Source organism: Meleagris gallopavo, chromosome 28, assembly GCF_000146605.3.
Source record: "Meleagris gallopavo isolate NT-WF06-2002-E0010 breed Aviagen turkey brand Nicholas breeding stock chromosome 28, Turkey_5.1, whole genome shotgun sequence".
Classification (NCBI taxonomy): Eukaryota; Metazoa; Chordata; class Aves; order Galliformes; family Phasianidae; genus Meleagris; species Meleagris gallopavo.
Window position 1 is genome coordinate 3,633,254 of NC_015038.2, and position 6,225 is coordinate 3,639,478.

Below are 6,225 nucleotides of genomic sequence, written 5' to 3' on the forward strand. Positions count from 1 at the left end.
AAATGAGAAGAGGGGGAAAAAAAAAAAAGAAAATAGCCAGTCCATGGAAAAAATCAGCTCTTTCCTGAATAAAGCAGAAAAAAATGCTGCCGTATTGAGCTGTGACATATGGTTACACAAATAGAAACCACAGAGGGGAAAATCATGTTTTCTCTTTCATTATTTATCACTCTCTAACTGTCTCCAGCTGGGTGAGTAAACAGCCTCATTGGGCTGTAATGAGAACAGCCTGCTGCCACTGTGCTCCGGGCTGCCGGATCCGTGCGTGTGTGTGTGCGGGGCTGCGAGTGCTGCATTCCCAACCCTATCCCCATCCACATCCACAGCCCTACCTCATCCCCATCCCATCCCATCCCCATCCACATCCTTATTCCCATCCCCATCCCATCCCCATTCCTTTCTCCCTCTCATCCCCACCCCCAACACATCCTCATCCCATTCCCATCCCCATCTCATCCCCATTCCCCATCCCATCCCCACCCCCGTCCACACTCCATCCCCATCCCATCCCCATCCCACAGGGACAGGGACACGCAGTCCTAGCACTGTGACATCCTCTGTTCAGTGAGCACTAACTGTGTGCATGCACAGTGGCTGCTCCCGGCAATCGTTCGGGGAGTGATGTGCCCCATTTCCTCCCCATGAGCCACACTGCAGATTGACTCCTAAGTGTCCCGTGAAACAGCCGTGTCAATGGCACATTGAGAAAGCATCGGTGCAGACGTGGGAGGCGGTGGAGGACAGACTGTGCTGCTTTCTCACTCTGATTTCAGCGCTGCATCGCCAGCTCTGCACACTGCGGGTCCCTTCGCTGTGCCCATGGTCCTGCTGCTCCCCAAAGGCACTGCCCATCCCATCCACTGCTCCCCACAGGGCAGTTCTGTGGCTCTCAAGGTCCTGAGGACCAGACCACAGCCACGCTCCCTTCCCACCAGGACTGCAGTGATGTCCCCTTTGGAAGAGGTGCCCGTCCCACCAGCCCTGCTGGGGTCCCTGCAGGTGGGTGGCAGCAGCTGGCTCGTGCCCCCCAGCCCTGATGCCTTTCTGGGGAGAGATCAGCCTTTTGGATTCAGATCCCCCCAATTAGGCTGTGGATTAGGCTCTGAATTAGGTCAGAGTATCAGAGGGTCCCTCCTCGCTGCCTCCTTCTTTCCCCTCGTATCTTTCTTGGCCCCAACCCACGTGCATAGACTGAGGGCATGAGGCTCCATCAGCCTCCCCTCTCAGCACCCAGTGCCCACCACAGGGACCTCGGGGCCATTGCATCCATCTGAGCACTTTGGGGGTAGACAGTTCTGCTACAAGGCAGCAGGTCCTTAAAAATGAGCAATGGGGGTGAGCAGTTTCCCATGGAGACTGACCCACTTCTCTAGCAGAGAGCAGCAGCCGTCCCTCTGCCACGAGCAGCACTCCGAGCAGGACCTCGTCCCTCCAACAAATGAAGAGCTATCAGCACTCGGCTGCGTTCCCAATGCAAACTGACCCAGTTTTGAATGCTCTCCTCCCACCTGAGGAATAGTATATGCCACATTTGGAGTGAAACTGGGTCACTGTTGAACAAAGGTCATGAAAGAACAAGGAAAGACTTTTCAGTTGGAAACCCCATTTTCCACGGTCCCAAATAAAGTTATAAATAGAGTGGCACAAATGTGCACGGAGCAAAAGAGCCGCGTGTTTACCCAGTACAGCCAGCTGAAAAATCCGGCTTGAACCAAACACCGGTTTCACCACAACTGCGCTTCCTGCGAGCTCACGGGGCCGGGGGGGGTCAGAAGGAGCAGTGAAGAACCTGGTTAGAAGCCGACCTTCTCCTGCTAAACCTTTGCCCTGTCCCAGCGTGGCCATTGCTGCGGGATGGGGGCATTGCTGAGCTCCCCCAGGGGACAGCCCAGCCCGGCCCGGCACGCGCTCCATCCCATTGCCGTAGCACTGAACCGAAGCCCTCTTACAGTCAGAGCTCGCTCAGCTCTCACAATGCCAGCTGATGATCTAATCCTGCCCGCTGCCCCGGGAAGGGATTGCACTCGGGGCTCCTTTCCGCAGAATCCCAGAGATGAGCACCGGATTTGGAGTCATTGAGAAACACTGACAAACAAGCAAATGAAGGGGAAAGCGTGGGGCTGAGCTCGCCGGCAGGCAGCTGCGCAAGGGACGCTTTCCAAAGGGCAGGCAGGGGTGAGCAGGGGCTGGGGGGGATCGCAGCCTTCTCAAGCTCCTTATGGCTGATCCCAAAGTGTGAGCAGTGGGCTGGGAAACGTCTGCCTTCATGTGAGGAGCACGGAGCCCTGGTCATGAGATGGGCAGCTCTGACCCCTTGCTGGACCTGGTTTGGAAATGTCCTTGTTTGCTGGCAGCTTTGCACACACGCACACACACATCTCTATATCATACAGCCAAACTCTGTGCGTATTTTCTGTTAACGTCCTCCTCGTGTGGATTTTAATGAATTGGCATCAGGTGAGCACTATCACTAATCAGCAAACGTTAATTTTACAAAAGGACAAAAAGAGGTTTCACTCTAATTGATGGAGAATCGGTCATTCCATGCCGGGTTATTTCTCCGAGCTGAAGCTCTCATCCCCAACGCTGTGTCACGAGCCTGGGCTGGATGGGAACACCCTGTGCCCTACCCACTGCTGTTGGTTATGGGCTGGGCTTTGGGATCCCTGCTCCCATCGGGGCTGTGTGCCATGCTCCACACACTGGGGCTGCGCAGGCTTTTATGGCAATGCGATAAGGCGGCTCTCTGTGATAGGAATCTTCGCCTTCGTTAAAGGGAGGAGAAAAAAAAACACCACACCACGTTGCATTTTGAAGGCTCACAGGGACAGTTCATTAAGCAATCAGCTCCTTTAATGAAATATTTCTTTGTTAAAATATTCATTGATCTGATGCAGTTTTGCATGCAGAAAGGGAAAGATGCTTTTCTGCAGAGCATTCCCAAGCGGATCGTGCCCCTATCATGGGTGTGAGAACTCCCCCCTGGGAGGAGCAGAAATGTGGGGCTTTCCCCTTGTTTTTTCCTCCTGTATCTCGGCCCAGTGATGGCAGGCAGTAGGATGAGGAGGAAATTGGGTGAGAACGTGTGGAAATGGGCAACTGTAGTGTGAGCAGAGGTGGTGGGGGGTCGAGGGGAGGGCTCAGTTCTGTTTGGGGTGCACTGAGGACCTGTTCCACTGGGGCTGCGGGCTGATGCCATGGGGTGAGGGAGGAGGAGGGAGCGTGGGGAGCCGGGCCGAGAGCACTGGCAGAGGAAGAAAGAGAGGAGGGGAAAAATGTATCCTGAAATGAACAACTGCAGACAAAGGGCCAAGTCTGGCTCCCCCCCTTCCTTAAACCTTACACCATGAGTAATCCCGGCTCCACGGCGCAGTCACCGCGTGCGGGTGAGCATCTCCCCAGGGAAGCAGGGCAGACAAACACGGAGCACAGCCGTCCTGCTCCGGATGAGTAACGTTATTTGAAAAGCAGAGACATGACAGACAGGGGAGAGGGGAAAAGAAAGAAGTAAAAACACATAAAAAGCACACACAAAAAAATGCAAGGAGAGAGAAGTTGGGGGTGCTGCGGCTCTGGGTGCCAGCATAGCACAGCATGGCACAACATGGCACGGCATGACATAGCATGGTGCAATATGGCACGGCGTGACATGGCGCAGCATGGCACGATGCAGTATGGCAAAGCAAGGCACGGCATGGCACAGCATGGCACAGCAGGACATAGCACAGCATGGCACGACATGGCAAGGCATAACATGGCACGGAATGGCTCCACTGCAGTGCCGCGGTGCCGGCTCACTGTTGGCGTGCTGCAGCGCACTGATCCACGGCCCTGGGCTCACTGCCTCCTCCCTCTCTCACGCTGAGGCTTTGCAGGCACGGAGGAAAACTGGTCCCTGTCTGGAGCCCTCCCCCCCTCCCCACTTCCTTTTCTCTGTGTGTGGGAGCAGCACACCCACATCACACCCACAGCTCACTGACACCTCTGTGCAAGGAGGGGAAACTGAGGCACTGCACTGCGAACCCCGTGCTGTGCTGGGGATGCTGCACCCTCTGTAATATCCCCAATACAGGAAGGCTGAGCTCCCATCCCCAGGGGTTATCTGGGTGTGTGGGGGGGCTGTGCGGGACTCAACGCAGTCTGTCGCTTTAACAGAGAGCCAGGAGCCTCTCATCACTTACAGTAACTCGGTGCATCATTGCTTTGCCTTGCGCAACACGTGTGCTGCTCCAAGAGCTGTGGGCTGCCAGCACATCCCATCCACCTCCTCCTGCCCCCAGCGCCCGCACAGGACCATGTAAATGGTGGAGCCCCAGAGCGCTGCCAGGCACCGCTGTGCCAAGGGCTGTACGGAAACACGGGCTGTGCTAGAGTGAAAATAGGATTTTCTGCTTTGCACCTTGGAAGGGATGGGAATTTGGGGCTAAGCTGTGTAAATGCACCCTGCCCTCTCTACTAACTATAAATCCAGAAGGGAAAAGGTGGCACTCTCCCTGTTTTCCATATTTTCCCATCCACAGATTTGTTTTCCCTTCTTTCCATCTTTTATTTTTCACTGTCATTATTTTACTTTTTGTCTTGTAAGAAGTCAGGGAAGAAGCAGAATCCGGGACTGTTCTCATCCTCATCCTCTCACTGCTTTTCAAACAAGAATAAACTCAGCTTTTCTTTTTCAAGCTGCTCTGCCACAGCAGAAAAGATTTCAGCTTTCTGTCAACCTGATGGCAAAACGGAGTCGTTCCCTTCCAGGTAACCGCCTCTGATTGAGAACATCCACTCACCAAAGGTTTTCAGTGCTTTGATGGGGGAAGCAGAAGAGGAGAAAATCCCCAAAACTAGTCCATACACAGTGCTCCTGCAGCTGCCCCACACACCGTGACTGTGGGGTTTTGGTCCTGTCGGTGTGTCTGGCAGAGGTGTGCCTGCCTCCCACTGCATCCCACTGCATCCCACTGCATCCCACTGCATCCCACTGCATCCCACTGCATCCCACTGTATCCCACATCTTTCTGCCAGGCTCTGCAGCTCCTCTGAACAAAGAGGGATCTCTGGGCCGCCCTCCATCCACCACCTCCCCTCAGTGGAAGCCTGCCCATGTCTTTTTGTGCAAATCCTTCCCTCTCGGATGCTATTTGATGTCTTCAAAGGGGCTATTCTTATGTGGAGAAAAGAGGGTGAGCTCAGGTCTGACAAGGCTCTTCGCTCGCAGCGCAGCTATTTTTTCACTCAGAAGAGTGCCAGTTTGGGATTTCAAGACAAAAAAAAAAATTCTCTTTTTCACAGACTGATATTTGGGTGAAGAACTTGCAAAGTCAGGACACTGCATCACCGTGGGGACGGGAAGGAGGAAGGGGAGCAAGCACATGGCTGTGTGTCCGGGGGGGAAACAAAGCTCTGCGTGCTGTGCAGACACCTCGGGACGGTCTGAGCACTGCGGGCAGTGGCACGTGGTGCCTGCCCCCAAACCAGGGGAGCCCCAAACCAAGGAGAACCCTAAATAAAGGGACCACACACCAAGGAGACCCCTAAACAAGGGGACACCAAACCCAGTGGCCCCCAAATCAAAGGACCCCTAAACAAGAACATCCCAAACCCAGGGGGACCCATAACCCGAGGACTCCAAACCAAGGGAAACGAGGAGACCCCAAACTCAGGGGGATCTCTAAATGGGGTGACCCCACACCATGGAAACTCCTAAACAAGGGGACACCAAAACCAAGGGATTCTACACCCAGGGGACCCCTAACCCAGGGACCTCAAACCAAGGGGACCCCAAACTGAGGGGGACCCCAAACCAAGCTCAAATCCAAGGGGGCCCCTCGATAAACAGACTCCATACCAAGGGGACCCAAGCCATGGAGACCCTGAAAAAGAGGATCCCACACCCAGGGGATCCCAAATCAAAGGATCTCTAAACAAGGAGACCCCAAACCCAGAGAGAGCCCTAAACAAGTGGGCAGCAAACCCAGGGGATCCCAGATCCAGGGGACCCCAAACCAAGGGGACCCCTAAACAAGGAGACCCTAAACTCAGGGTGACCCCCCACCCAGGGGACGCAGTGAGCCCCAAAAAAGGGGCCCCAAGCCTGGGGGGGCACAGCCGAGGCCCCATATGCTGCGCCTGCTGTTCTGCCCCACAGACATTCCAGGTGCACAGCTTTTTGGCTGAAGAATAGCTCTGATTTTTGTTCTCGTTTTTTTCCTGTTAAAAACGAAATGCTCAAGA